This window comes from Lissotriton helveticus, chromosome 2_2, assembly GCF_964261635.1.
Source record: "Lissotriton helveticus chromosome 2_2, aLisHel1.1, whole genome shotgun sequence".
Taxonomy (NCBI): domain Eukaryota; kingdom Metazoa; phylum Chordata; class Amphibia; order Caudata; family Salamandridae; genus Lissotriton; species Lissotriton helveticus.
In genome coordinates, this window is record NC_136060.1 from 291,712,521 (window position 1) to 291,728,306 (window position 15,786).

The following is a 15,786-nucleotide window of genomic DNA, read 5'->3' on the forward strand; positions in this document are numbered from 1 at the left end:
CATGGAACTGCAGGGGGGTACCACAGGTACCCCCCATGTGCACCCCCTTCCACCAGAATCCATAGGGGCCCGCTATGGGCCCCCAATGTCAGAAACCACCTGCCTTTCCGTGGCGGTGTTGCCGCCATGGAAAGGCAGGTCCCCGCCTGCATCTTAATATGGATGGCGGTGTCTACCAGACACCACCACTGTATAAACAGCTTTACTGCCTGGTAGGCAATCGGGCGGATTGCCTACCGGCGGAAAAATGGCGGACAGTCTTCCCATGGCGGGGGGGGGGAATGCAGAGCAGGCAGGGGATTTTGGCGGGCGGACCGCCACCGCCGTAGGGGTGGTGGCGATCCGCCCGTTATCCTAATGGGGCCCTTGATGTCAACTAGATTAATGAAGAAAAAAACATATGTAAAGTATTTTTTCTGATGCCGGACTCTGCAGTCCAACCACTGCTTTTCCCCTCTAACACTTCACACAAGTGGCGGAGCACCCCTTGGGAGGACCTCATCCGAAACAGAAAAGTAAGTAAAAGATGTCATGATATCTTTGATGTCTTTGATGTTACTTGGAACCCCTGGCTAGAAAACATCCCATAGTCAATACTTACTGGTTTACCATTTGTATATGCAGCTCAGGGCCTACATGATAACCACAACACTTTGATCTACACCAATTTTCAACATAAAGGGGTCGATTCCGATTCGGGAAAAACCACTCCAAATAGCCGTACGGAGCGTTTTTCCCGTACGAATCGTACCCTGCAGCCTCCCCCGTACGTACGATGAAGTACGATTCGTACCAGGAGCAGGACTCCGTACGAATCGTACAAAGTCCGTACGACTCTAATCTCCGCACGATTCTCCCTTGGAACCCGCTGTACGCGACATCCGTACGGTTCGAAGCAGGTTTTCCCGACCCAGCAAGTACGATTCGTGCCGGGTATGCACCGTACAACGCTTTTTTACGGGAGCCCAAAACGTTCAGAGAAGCAGAGTGCACCTCGAAATAGGTATGGAACGCCCCCCCCGGGTACGGTGCGTACACCCCATGTCTGCAGGTGTACGGTTCGTACCCCTGCGATCATGGGGTGTACGCACCGTACCCCACGATCATGGGTGTATGCCCCGTACCCGATGATTGCAGGGTGTACGGTGCGTACACCCTGCGATCATGGGGTACAGTGCGTACACCCCATGATCGCTGGGGTATGCACTGTACTCCTGCGATCATGGGGTGTACGCACTGTACGGTGTGTATGTGATTATGTGGCTGTCCGTACGAATCGCCCTTACCTGACGTGGACTGTACGAATCGAGTCCTCATACCCGGTCTGGATCGTACTCGTCGGGTTGTACAGCATGTTTACGAATCGTACGGTTCACTGTGAGGGTTCGTGTCGTACGGTTTCAGCCTTGCAATTAGTACGGTTCGCGACGATTCGGACGGATTGACGAGATACGGATCGTACTACACGATTCGGACGGACGTGTACGATTCGTATGGAGAGGGCTCCGGACATGATTCGGAAGGACACTTTTTTTCCCGAATCGGAATCAACCCCAATATGTCTGAAACCCAGTACAAAATTAGCATATTTCAAGGACAGAGGTTTTGAGGGTCCGTCAAGTTTCCTTCTTGACTGCCTGAGGAAAGGGTGACTCCTTCCAGAAGCCACGGTGCCACCTGCATCTTACAGTCCATGTAAAAGGTTTCCAGTGTTTCCGGCCACTTAGGGCACATAACCTCCTTGCCTTTTGAAGGAAAATAAAGATGTTTTAGGCAATAGATAAGAAAAGCAGCCTGGACCTCATTTACAATATTTTGGTGCATGGCTGTGCAGCAAATGAAAAGGGCAGGAATGTGCCGTATCAACAAGATACAGCACATTGCTGTCCTTCTACCCACCGCTGGCAGACAATGGGCTGCCATGCACCACCGCATTATTAGAGTGATTGTTTTGTGCACCCCAGTCCATTATTATTTTGCACACCCTGCTACCTCAGTTTGGACCCAGCTGTATGCACATCAGGCTCCTCTTGACTCTGCTCAGATAATAAACGCAGGCCAGGTCCTCCCAGAAATAGAATACAAGCACCCAAAGGCCAGTTTCACACTGATTGAGGCTCTTAATTCGGGTATAGCTAAGGTCCAGTGACACAGTGAGGAGGGGACTCACGTCTGGGCATACCCGTCGCAGGTAGGGCGTCTCACTGAAGTATACATATTAGTGATGGGTGGAATATGTGAATTTATCTCCGCCACTGGTAATTACTTGGGCCACCTCACAGTAATATGCAAAACTGTTGTTACATTTTACGTGACAAGGATGGTTTCACAGGTCTGGAGGACATTGGATCTAATTTCATAAAAGCATATATAGGGCAACTCCATTTAACCTTGGCAATATGTGGTATATTATTCCATAATATAAGGGCCCAATAGTAGGAGGCAATAGCCATATTGTGAACTCACCACAACCATTACTATCTGTTTTCTAACAGCTTCTTAATTGTCCACACAAAAGGCCTTTCTGCCTCTAGGATGTGCACAAGTACTTTTTGAAGTGAAAAACAACGTACCAATAATCATGAAATTTTTAGCATTTTTTGTCCTATATGTTAACAGCTTAGAAACTCAAGTAAATCCTATGTGACAGAATTGATTTATAAAGAATTGATTCCTATTGAAAAATTTGTATTGAATGTTTGAATTTGTGAATTAGTAGTTCGTGTTGGAGTCCTTGTCGCCATTTGGGGTTAGGCCACTTTCATGATAACAGCTTGGGAAGGCTACAGAAAATATTAATGATAAAGAATAAATTACACACAGGACAGAGTACTAGTTTTCTCCTGAAACATTTTTTACAAGACAACATCCAACAAGCTATGATTAGATGCTGGCTCCTTGGTAGTGAGTGGGCTCTTCAAATCGGGCAGTGGCATCTTTCCAGGCCTGGTTGCAGAATCAAGCGCTCTTCATAGTGCTTTGGATCCTGCTTTGAACAGTGTATTTGTGAGTGTGAATTTCACCGACCGCTGGGTTCTATCCATGGGCGTCATTTAGGGGTCGTCAGGGGTCGCATCTGAGACCCCTGGCTTGTCCGTTGCGACCCCTGGGACTGTTTTTGCGACCCCTAGAGTGACAGGATGAAAAGCAGACCCAAGAGATACAGGGTCCTAATGCACACCGTTTTCTTCCTGCAACTCGCAAAGTCACCAAACACACAGGCTTTTCCCAATGCTGCTCCCAGCGCAGCCCTGCTGAAGGCAGTGCTGAGCGAACTTGACATGACATCTCAGTGGTACAAGGCACAGTCCCACTTGCAGGAAGAGTGCGGTTCAGGGATGTGCATTGCTGTTCAAGTGAATATGCAGGGCATCTCGTCCGGGGACTAGCGAAACAGAGCAGGCAGTTCTAGAGGCCAACTTAACTCTCTAAACATAACAACGCCTTCTATGAGCTATACGTCTTTCAATCAACTAACCTGGCAGGAAGGGTGCACAGAAAAAACGTGTTTTAGTGCCAGTGCATTTGAATGAACAATAATCAGCAACATACATGATCATTGAAATACAAGCGTTTAGTTATGCAGGCCAATTGATTGATGAGATTCTTTAATGGAAAGCGTTCAAGTCTTCTGCTGTGTTCAAAACACGAATGTTAAGGATAGTGTCAAATGCCCTTCACATGAAGGCGACTGTGCCCAGTGTGCTAAGGAATGTATCAAATATAGAGATGGGTGCCTGGCACACTTAAGAATGTTTGCATCCACACAATGAGCTACCAGTGGGACCCATGTCGTATGGTATTTTATCCAATAGCACTTTCTATTCAGGGAATTGAATTTTTCGTTTTGGCATATTATTCATGAAGTGTAAAAATACAGCATTAAAGTTGTTTAATCAAAAGCAACGACTGCTTGAAGCATGATGCGTCTTGCCAGAGATGCACTTCTTTCCCTTCACTGTTGCCCTTAGCGTCATGCCATTTAGGGGGCTGCCAGGGCAAAGTTTTTGCGACCCTGCCCTTAAAGGTACTAACATCAGTGCCAAAAACCCAGGGCAGGCTCTGCATTTCTAATTTTCTGCCCATTTTTCACTATACTAATAGTGAATAATAATCTATTATTCACTATTAGTGTAATAAAACAGTGGAGTAGCTTAGTTGGAATGGGACCTTTGGTGGCAGCTGTGATGAGCAAAACTTGTTTTAAATGTATGTTGTGTGCGTGCTTGCGGTGTGAGTGTGTTTATATAACAGAGTGTATGTTTCAAGAAATGTGTCTGCATGCATAAGCATATATGTGAGTGAGTGAGTCAGTGATAGATAATGAATGAGATTGTGTGAGATTGAGTGACTGAGAATGAGTGAGTACGATTAAGAGTGAATGCAAGTGAGTGAGAATGAAGCATTGTCAGGGGTGTAAGAGAGTATGAGTCTGAGTGATTAAATGAGTATGGGTGAGTAAATGTTATGTTATGTAGCATTTTTATAAAGTGTGACAGCTGCCTTAGCAGAGAGTGAGAGTGAGAATGTAATGTGATTCTTGCGAGTTTGTCATTGGCCTTGGCTTACGGAAGGTAACTATTGACCTATAGAGACACTCAAGGCAAAATACTGGTGGTGACATACTTGAGGGAATTCTTAGCATGGCAGACAGATGTGCCAAGAGATTGGCACACTGTGGACATTTGTTGCCATTAAGGGCACTAATGGTAAAATACTAGGTATTGGCATAAAATAGCTAATTCATGGCATACAGGACACGCATGGAAAAATACTGACATACCTGAGGAAACATTTAGCATGTGGACACTTGTGGCAAAATGCTGGTACTAGCGTGAGCACAATGGAGATAATTCTTGGTCTAAAGGTGGACAACTTGGCTTATGGGAAGGTGGCAACTATGACAAAATGGTTGCCCTCACATAGTGAAGTAACGTTTGACATAAGGGTAACCTATGGTATATGGGCAGCATAAACTGCAATTACTAGCTCAGGCATATTTAATGTTATTTTTTGGTATAAGGGGTCATCCACGGTAAAATACTGCCCCTGGCATGATGGAGGGAAATTTAGACATATGGGGTGCACCCATAGTACATTTAGAAAAAAAAATGGTGTCAATTCCTGGCAAATGTCAGGTTTCATTGGCTTGGCAAACCATGAAAAGTTTTCAATATTTAATAAGTGCTCTGCCAGCGCCTATGGCATTTTAGCAAATGTGTGTGAAAATGGGCTTTAAACTGCACTATATCACCCATTCTTTAGAATTTTTTCTACAGGTAACAAAACCCTTAAAGAGGTCTGGCTTACTCTCTTCACTTTCTCAGTTCAATTCAGGGTCTTTTAAAGATCAAGTCAGCACACTGATTTAGGTGGTATCTAAAATAAACATTTGCCTGTGTTATGCTGTTGTAATAATCATTCAGTTATTATGGAACTTCAATGATGACAATTGTTGGGATGCAAGGGACATTTGGCATGCCTTCCGGGGACAATTCATGGTCAAGGGTCATATGATGTAACATCCTGTGATGGCATTAATGTCAAAGTGTATGTGATGTCACTTCTGCTACCCTTATCATTTAGGTGAATAGACACCCAGTGTTATTTCTGATTTAGGATTGTTATGTGCTAGAGGTAAATAAATGGGCATTCATTAGTTGCAGCTGTTGTTATGTCGAGCAACAGTTGGGAGATTGACTGGTGAATGAGCACCATATAGTCAAATTCTGTGCTCTTGGAGCTCTCTTAGGGGGGAACCGATGTATGAAGAAGATTATTATCCAATAAATGGAGCTGGCAGGAGAGCCAAATAGTTGTACAGGAAATGCATGTTTAATAGGACCCTTGAGCAAGTATGCCATCCTCCCCCTTACATAATTGTATGCCTGTGGGATACATAGGAACTACTGGGCATCGAGACAGAGAGTCTGATGTCAGTGGTGTAGGTATTAATGAACAGATTAATGGAAGAGTAATTCAAAGATATAATAAGAGTGAGTTGTAAGACACGCCACAATATTCTTTTGCATAGGTGCAAATCATGGAGAAACAAGTGGCAAAGGGTCTGATTTGGAGTTAGGTGGACAGGGTACTCGTCTACAAAGTGACAGAGTATGACACCTGCTAAACCCTCGGTCATCCCACCTCTTTAATGGCCCACGGACCTCTGGTGAAAACTCCCAGGGTGCAGTGGTCGTTAGTTTTTTGTTTTGCTTTAGAAGTTTGTTTCTAAAAAAGTTGAAAGTTTTTCGAGCAGCCATCAAAAATTATGGTGGCCTACCACCAAACGTTTGGCACAGGAACTACTGTGATGACTGTTCCTTCAATGTACATAGATAACTACTGGGCTGTCAGTCATCTCTACATTTGGCTGCCGGTAGTCCATCAGGGTGTTCTCCGCCACTCTGACAAGCTGTATTCCACCGCCAAACTCTAAATCAGGCCGTAAATATTTTTGACTTGATGACACCGTACGACGGATGTCATCTGCTTGGATTTCCTTACAGCTTTCTATACTTTTTATGTAGAAGGCCCTGTACCTTGATCTTCCAAATGTAATATGTATAATTTTCAGGGGGGAACATCCATTACGAAGCGGTGTTTAAACCGCACTACCATTACAACGCTGGTTTTACAACGCAAGTCGTTACCACGACTTGCGCTGTAGGGCGCTGTAGGCTAAGGAATAGTAAGATTTAGTATCCAACACCTTCCCTACTGTACGTAGGCTGGTCTTGGAATAGTAAATCTTACTATTCCTAAATCCAGCACCCTACAGCGCAAGTCGTGGTAACGACTTGCGTTATAAAACCAGCATGGTAATGGTAGTGCGGTGTAAACACCGCGTTGTATTGACATGCAACCTTTTCAGGTTATACAGAATAACACAGCCCAGGCTTGGTATTGGGCCCCAACTTCAGCCATCAGGGCCAGCTTTAGCACTGGTGGCGCCCGGTGCGACAATCATTTTTGGTGCCCTAATATCCCATGACCGTCTCCTCGGATTCTCTCAGTACCACTGGGCAAAAGTGCCCCTTATCTCTCCATACATGTCATTTCTAAACACAGCGCCCGCACCACAGGTCAGCGCCCAGTGCGACCGCACTGGTCGCACTGCCATAAAGCCGCCATACTATTCCTCAACTGAGCCCTTCCTTGGCTTCACCCCAGGATAGCTTTAAAGGTTCTGTATTCTGTCCACAAATGCATCCATTGCAAAGGTTTGACTCTGGCCTGCAAAGGCGTCTGCCTGGATGTTCTCTCTAATCTGCTGCTTAGCTCGCCGGAAGAAAGCTGAAGGTTAGGTGGCAGGAAGGTTTTTGGTCGTACCTTATGGAACTCCCTTCCACCCTCTCTCAGACGTCTCCCAGATTAGAGAACATTTTGAATTATTAGCAGCATGTAGATGTTAATGCCGGGTCTGTTGGTTCAGTGGACTAATGCATCCATGGCAGGGGCCTCTGTTTGTCCTCCAGGTCACAGGTTTAAGTCCCAGGGGTCCCCTTAGGCTTTCATCCATTTGAAGCCTATACATTGAGTTCGGTAACAATAACTATCTGTTATTCAGTACCAAGACGCCTACGGGGGAAGGGGCACTTTACAAAATACAGGTTATGCTACTTCTTCCTACGTTTAGAGCTAGAGTCAAAAAAACCTTACAGGTGTAAACGTAATAAACAACAATATTAACATGACATAAAAACGACAAGAGAACACTTTGTAATCAGAAAGAGGGGGACAATAGTAATATGAATGTGGGCTGAAGATCATGGTAGTAAAAAGAAGACTGGATACGTAAAACTTGAAGGGTTCACAGGATCAAAATCCACAATCCTAGGGGCATATTATCAAGCAGGGCGATAGGCAATTATCGCCGCTTTAGCAAGCTGTCGCTAAATGATGTTAGCAACAGCTTTTAGGCGATAGCGAGCGTTTTAGGGCCCGCTTTGCATGTCAGCGATGTTTATTGCTAATGACATGCAAAGTGGGCGTACCCAACCAGTTAGCGACTGAAAGCAGACCAGTTTTTAGCCATGTTATCCAATGGGAGGTGGATAACATGGCTAAGAGCATTTTGTCGCTAATGCATGAATATCGTTGTATTCTCAGCGATATTCACGCATTTCGCCGCTATCGCTGGATATTTTAGCACAATGGAGAAAAACGTTGCTAATAGCATGTTTTTTCCGCTAACATATCCAGCGATAACAAAAAATGCGCTAAGAACATTTTGCGATAAATATCGCTATTCCTTGGTAATATGACCCCTAGTTTTTTATTTCTATTAGGGAACACATGTAATACTTTGAAAAATTCATTGACCAAAATCCAGATATGATCCTTTCAGTACATAATATATTCCACAAACGTCCTTTTTTCCTCACCTACATTAAGAGAAAGGCAAGCTCCCGCATGTTTCCATGCTTATGACCTGAAAACACCTTGTAGTTACATTTAATCATCTTGATTTGGTCACTCCTTTTGTAATAATGAGTGCTATATTCTAAAATGTCCTATATTACCAAATATTTAATGATGTCATTACAGGTAGAATCTGGAAAAGATTAGAAAAAACAGACAGCTGCCTCAGTATGTAGCAAGTCACCAAGTGCTGAACCTCCAAAATATAGCAATTATTTCTCCAGCTTCCACTAGCCAGAGAATATATTCAGAAGATGAAACTCTGCATTCATCTTAAAATAGACAGGCATGCAGTTTGAAGCCTGCACTTTTGCCAGCGGAATCTGAAATGCTGAATAGTCTGCTGCGTCTCCCATGTGTGCAGGATATCACAGCACATGCACACATTTCAGTTCAATTATTTTCACTGGCTGGAGATCACAGAGCAATTAAAGGTCCAGGGTATCTCTATGCTATGCTGAGATAGTACATTAAGCAGTGAACATCATTAAAAAATAAAAATCTCGCCATTTGTTCCTCATGCACCTAAATGCAAATAGCCATGAGCTGTGCATTTGCTGAGCGAGTTATGGGTTTCACCGAGAGGGCATCTGTTATGGTTTGTGCATAAACACAGCTAGTCAATTTCAGAAGTTTTAGTTCTTTTCCCTGTGTGTGTATATGTGAAATTGCGTTTAAACAAAGAGAGAGTAAGGGTTATTTATCGGGAACAAACTCCCAGTCCCCTAGGGTCATATATCCAAAAACAAAGAGGGGTATTCCCAGGACACAGTGTTCTAGTGATTTTAAGAAGTGAAGAGAGACAATAAAGAAAGGATTCTATCTTTATTTAAGAAACCACTCACTCACCAACCTAGTTGGTGACATGCTTCATCATCGGGGTCCACCCAAGTAGCCGATTGCCACTTGGGTGTGCTTCGACGCCTGTAACTACAGTGGATCTGTTTTTTTGAAAGTGCGAAAGTGTTGTAAGTGAGCGAGTTAAAAATATCTTTGTTATACTCTTTCAAATTTCTATTTGGAGTCACAAGACACAGTTAAAACCAAGTGAGATACTTATATTGGCTTGATTGACCAGGAAGTATCAGTGTTTTTGTGAAGAAACGGTCAACATGTTTCAACCTTAAAAATGATAGTGCAAGGTTTTTGTCAGGACCAGGTGTATGAACCGAGAGGTCTGCACACGCTAAGGCGCACCCTTCCCTGATTCACCAAATTGCCAGACCGTGTACTTACGGTTTGGCACCCTTACACCCTTCTGTGTAAGCAAAAATTATATGGGAAACTAACTGAAGTTTCGCCCCATGAAGACCGTGAGGGGGCTGGTTATAGATGCATTGTCATATAACTTTAGAGCCCACCGATAAACCTGCAGCGGGGCCACACGGAATCCAGAGGATGTGAATTGAGGGGGCATGATCTGCTTGTGGAAGCACCAGCAAAAAGGATTTCCGTTGTTATTTGGCAACTTTTAGCACGAGAAAGGGAGAAGGGAAGGATAATTCTTTCCCTGACGGCACCGCATGACAAGCAGTTATTTCAGAAAGCGGAGCAACCCGTACTATGCAGAGACAAATCATGGAGTAACCCATTGGGACATTGTAAATATACGCTAATAATGCAAAATTATAAATATGCCATGTCTCGATGCAAGAAAAAAAAGAACATTGCATTCTAGGGCTTGCAGTTCGAATACAAGCCATGTGACCATAGGGACTACAATTTAAAATTACACTCACCTGTGACCAAGGCCTAACGGCTGAAACGGGTAAGGATGTATGGGTGTTTTCAGCTCCGCTTTTCAAGACGAATAAAAGTCAAGCCTGTCACTCAGTCGGTATTTGTGGGAGCACAGTTGTTACCAGGATCTCCATTCCTGGCTCAAGAGCTCGCTACATGTGTATATATATATATATATATATATATATATTCACTGAAAAAACCATAGGTTATAGACCATATATAGTTAGGAATTAGCATTTACAAAACCTTGAAAATTCACTGAAAAAACCATAGGTTATAGACCATATATCGTTAGGAATTAGCATTTACAAAACCTTATTTTACTCACACAAAACCATTGAAATTCCATATATAGTTAGTTGCACTAACTTTATATCGCGCACCCGCAATCCACTGCTGATGATGTCACATATTACATCATTCATGACATGGTCAGTGACATCACTGATGACATCACTGATGACATCTCAAATGACATCACTGATGACATCACTGATGACATCATCCAGTGACTGTGTGTTTCTGTAAAGTTTAAATATGTTTTACACATTGAAGAATGAGTAGATGTATAAGTGTCTGGATGAAGCATTTAGTAGGTGGGTGACTGACTGTATGAGTGAGTGATTAAATGTGTCTCACTGAGTGCATGGGTTAGTGACTAAACTGTCTTAATTTGTGCATTATTATGTCTGTTGTTCTGTAAACTGCTGCATGTGTTGATCAGTAGCTATATGAGTAACTATATGGGTTATTAATTGATTGTCCAAGTATTTGTATGGGAGACTGAGTGTATGTGTGGCTGGCTGGGAGATGTGTGACTCTGTGCAGATCAATGTGTACTTGTATCAATGATTGTATAAGAGAGTAAGTATGTGTTAGTATATGTTTGAAAATGTAAGGTACTCTATGTTTAACTGTATAGATTAGAAAATGGAAGTGTGATTGATTCTTTACAGGACTGACTAGGTGTGTGAGTAACTCCATGGATGAGTGGCAGAGTGTGAGTGTCTGTATAGGTGTATGAGTGCATATGATAGTGTTGTAAAGATGAGTGATTGTATGTATGAATGATTGTATGGGTGAATGAGTGAATGTGTGTGTAGACGTAGGAATCAGTGAGTGCGTATGTAGTAACTAGTATTGGTGTGTCAATGGTTTCAAAAATTATACTCTGTATTTAACACTGGGTGTAACAGAGGTTATATCAAAGTGTGAGGAGATGCATTGTATTGTCACATTAATGATATCATCATTGATGTGACCATTGATGTCAAATGAGATATCATCAGTGATGTCATCAGTGATGTCATTTGAGATGTCATCAGTGATGTCATCAGTGATGTCACTGACCATGTCATGAATGATGTAATATGTGACATCATCAGCAGTGGATTGCGGGTGCGCGATATATAGTTAGTGCAACTAACTATATATGGAATTTCAATGGTTTTGTGTGAGTAAAATAAGGTTTTGTAAATGCTAATTCCTAACGATATATGGTCTATAACCTATGGTTTTTTCAGTGAATTTTCAAGGTTTTGTAAATGCTAATTCCTAACTATATATGGTCTATAACCTATGGTTTTTTCAGTGAATTTCAATGGTTTTTTAATAGCAAATATCATAAGCTGTCGAATGTCAAGTACGTGGTAAGTAAAAACATTTTCATGTTTATGCACACTGATCTGCTTTGAATGCTGCCCCCCACCCCTCATTTCTATTAGGAGTACTCTCTCTTTGCAGATAGTGAAGGGTAGTTAACGCAGGCCTTTGCCCCCGTTGTAATCCGTCGTGCCTGCTTCTCTCTCCATTTGATTGATTGTTCTCTTTGGTTCATTCTCTATTTACAAACAAGCACAGAGTCGCAATACTCTGTTTAGTCTTTGCAGATAGCGAAAAATCGTGTAAAAAAACAAAAGGAATCGAGCAAAATCAGTAGGCCACTAATGGGATCTCTTTTTGACCTCGCTAAAATAGAAACATTAAGAACAACCTGTTGAAAATAGCAATGTGTATGTACATAAGCGGCGTCCATTTGTGTTCACAGTACCCCTTGTTGATTGTTTGAATCGAGCATTGAATTGTTCGAAGTTGGTTCTCTTAAGGATCTTCTCTGCCTGCAAACGAGGAAGAATAGGAATATTCTCTCTCCCTTTGCAGATAGTGAAGGGTAGGTAACGCAAACCTTTAACACGTCGTGCCTATTTCGTTCCTCATTGATTGATTGTTTGCCCAAACATTGACTGTTTGGGAATTGGTTCTTTTTGGACGTATTCCCTGTTTGCAAATATACGTAGGAAAATCTTTGCAAGTAGTGAAAGGGTAGGTAATGCGGACCTTTCTCCCCCGTTGTAATCTGTCATGCCTATCTACTCCCCACTGATTGATGCACCTGTTTCACCCGGACCATTTACTAGAGATACGTCATCTGGCCCGACCAGAGAGCACCCCTAGTGAAAAGGACATATGCAATAATAACAAAGTGATCACTGTATCCTGTTAACAGAAACTTTAGCATGAAACAACCTGGAAAGAAAAGAATAGGAAAACGAAAATCAGTAGGCCACTGATGAACTTTTTATTAAATAACAAACAAAGAAACGATAACAATACGTAATGATAAAACCTATTATTGTCCTAGAAACAAGAAACGTTAGAAGTAAGCCTGTAATAAGAAACCTGAAAACATCGCCCCTCACTGCCCCAAAACCTGTCTGTCCCACCGCCTGCCACGGCCAAATAACGGCAAACTGGGAAAGATAGAAGTCAGCAGACATCCGCCCCATTCTAGAAACTTCCAAAGGGCAACAGGTTTTCGGCTACGCCCAGCCGGAAGCAACACATATAAGACGGGTCCTGCTGCCACGCCTCGGCCAGGAGATCATCACGTAGGGTGTAGCCGGAGGAGAGGCCGAGGCCAGCGGGACCCGGCCAGGGGGATTGACAACGCTGGAGAGTTGCAGGGGGGGAATGTCCGTGTCCTCGACCCTCCCCTCTCTCTCCCAGTCCGGCCGCGGTGGCCCTTGACAGTTGCAGGTAGTCCCGCCACATTCTCTACCGGTCCGGCCACCAACGGCCGGGGCCGATGGGATCCGGCTGCAGCCGATAAACCAAGGAACCCGTTCATGGGGCCAGAGCAAGGGGCGTCCGGCCGACATCCACCGGAAGCCCGGCCCGAAGACGGACGGGACATTTCTTCTTTCTTCAATAATGGCTTTGACAACACTGGGGGGGATGTCTTGCACATGCCTCCGACCCCCCCCCCCCGTCCTCATCGCCTGGTCCGGCCATAACAAATCTCAAGCGAGACGCCGTGGGGTGCACTGGGAGGGAGAGACGGTGCGAACAGGCCTCTCCCGCCTCCCCAGTGGAGGCTTCCCACCTGCACCCTCAGCGCTCCAGGCGCCCGGAAAAGGGTTCTTCCACTGTGGCGATGCTGCAACGTCTCGCCCGGCAGGGTGGAGCCCGTCCGCTCATTTGACCCCGCGATCGCCAGTAGCTACCGAACTCTCAAAATGGCGGTCGACCTGGCAAGAGCGGGCCCAGCATAAAGAAATGGCCCGGTCACTGGTTGACTCCACCACCGTAGTCCTCCACGACCTTGAAGATTCTAGAGGAGCCGCGGGAGTCTCCGACCCCCGCAGACACCCCCGATGGGGAATGACTGCCATGATCGCCCGTGGAGTGACGAAACTGTATCCGCGGGACGTCGGCGCTCCCATGCTGGCGCCAGCCTCACTTTGAATGACTAGAATCCTGCAGACCTCAGTTCCGGTGAAAGCACACTGTGACCCGGTAGGAAAAATTGTTGCACCCCCTCCCCTTTTTGACTGATAGTTCAAACCACCGATCCTTTCCTTTGCCCTTTTACCAGAACTTTGGACTGCCTCCCCCTCTTTTACATTTTCTAGAGAAAACAAAACATTAACCACTACATTAGCATAGCAGTTGACACAAGAACTGTTTTCAAATTGAAAACCAACAACATCTTCAACAGAATCCTTTTTGTTTCTGCTGTGACCCTGCTACAGCACAGGCATTGTCCCCAGCAGTAATTCTGCAATGCCGGTAAGTATAGCTGTGGTGCCTACTGGACTCACTCACCCCCGCGGCGCCCCACGCCGTTATTTGCTGGGCGGCAACTTACTAGACATCACCTTCGTGACATCCAGATTTCAGCGCTTTCTGCTGCCTTGGAACTATTCGCACAACAGACCGCTACTGACAATCCACCCCCCGGGACGCCCCACGCCGGATACCCAAATCAGTGCAGCACCCAGGCAACATCTTCTGAATTTTCATAATTTGAAAGAACTAGTAACATGTCCTCATCAGGAATTTCCTCATGAAAAGTCTGCAATGATGATTCTTGTAACTCTATGGTCTCCAAACATTCGATAAATTCGCCATCAAGAGATTGATCAAAAAAATCATTCAAGTCATCTCCTCCTTGTGAGAATATTTCATTATTGGTGCTGTCAATTTCAATAAATGTATTGTATAATTCAAAAGAAATTGCCACGGTCTCTTCGTTGTTTAAATGTTTTTACTGTTTTTGTTTTGTTGTATATATTTATAAGTTATTAAAGTTTTATAATCCTACTACTTTGTTGGAGTGCTATATATTTTTAATGTGATACATAAATGTAAAAACTTTGATGTACAAAGAGTCATCCCTGGAATCTTCCGCTTCAGGCTCGGTCCCCTCCCCAATCACAATACAGGATGGTTTTCAGATAGTAGGAACACGTGTGGTGTGACGGATCTCATCGGGTGTGGGCCTTGATCTACTATAACTCCTTTGAAGAGGGGTGATTCTTTACAGCTGGGGCCATAAACTACATCTGCAGGGCTAGCTGATAGCCTGGACAATCGGACACAGAGGAAGAGGAGTGTCAGAGGGTGCGGTAGTGAATAGGGCGAAAGGGAGGTGTCGGGCGGGCACAGAGTGTGATTCTCAGGGAAGAGCAGCGCAGATGGGGGAGGTTTATTGCCCATGCATAAGACAGAGAGCGGGGGTGACCAGTGCCTGGGGAAGATGCTTGCGAGGGTGGGGAGCCATGCTACGAATCGACAGCGTGCAGAGAGTGGGTCTGGTCAAGGCATCTAAAATGGCTGCCGTGCACGACAAAAGTGTGGCATTTCAAAAAAGGCAAGATGGCGCAAACAATGTTTTTCAACACTTCCTCATTTCCTTCGAATCGAACGTTAACAGACGTTGGTGCATATTACCAAAGTTAAGCGATATTTATCGCTAACGATGCTTACCAACTAATTTTTTACCGCTAAGCATCGTCAGAAATTATCGAAGATAAACCTTGCTATTATCAAGGTTTATCGCAAATGCGATAAAAAACGGCCGCAATGCATGAATATCGCTAAAAAGTCAGCGATATTCATGCATTACCGAGCTAATGCTCTTAGCCATGTTATCCACCTCCCATTGGATAACATGGCTAAGAACTGCTCAGGGCAGGTGTTAGTTTTTGGAGATATTCGCGCTTAGCGCGAATATCTCCAAAAGTTGGTAATAGGAGATAGATATCTTGCATGTTGTAATGCAAGTTATTGTGGTATATGGAACTCATACCATAATCTCTCAGGAAAGCAGAAACTGAT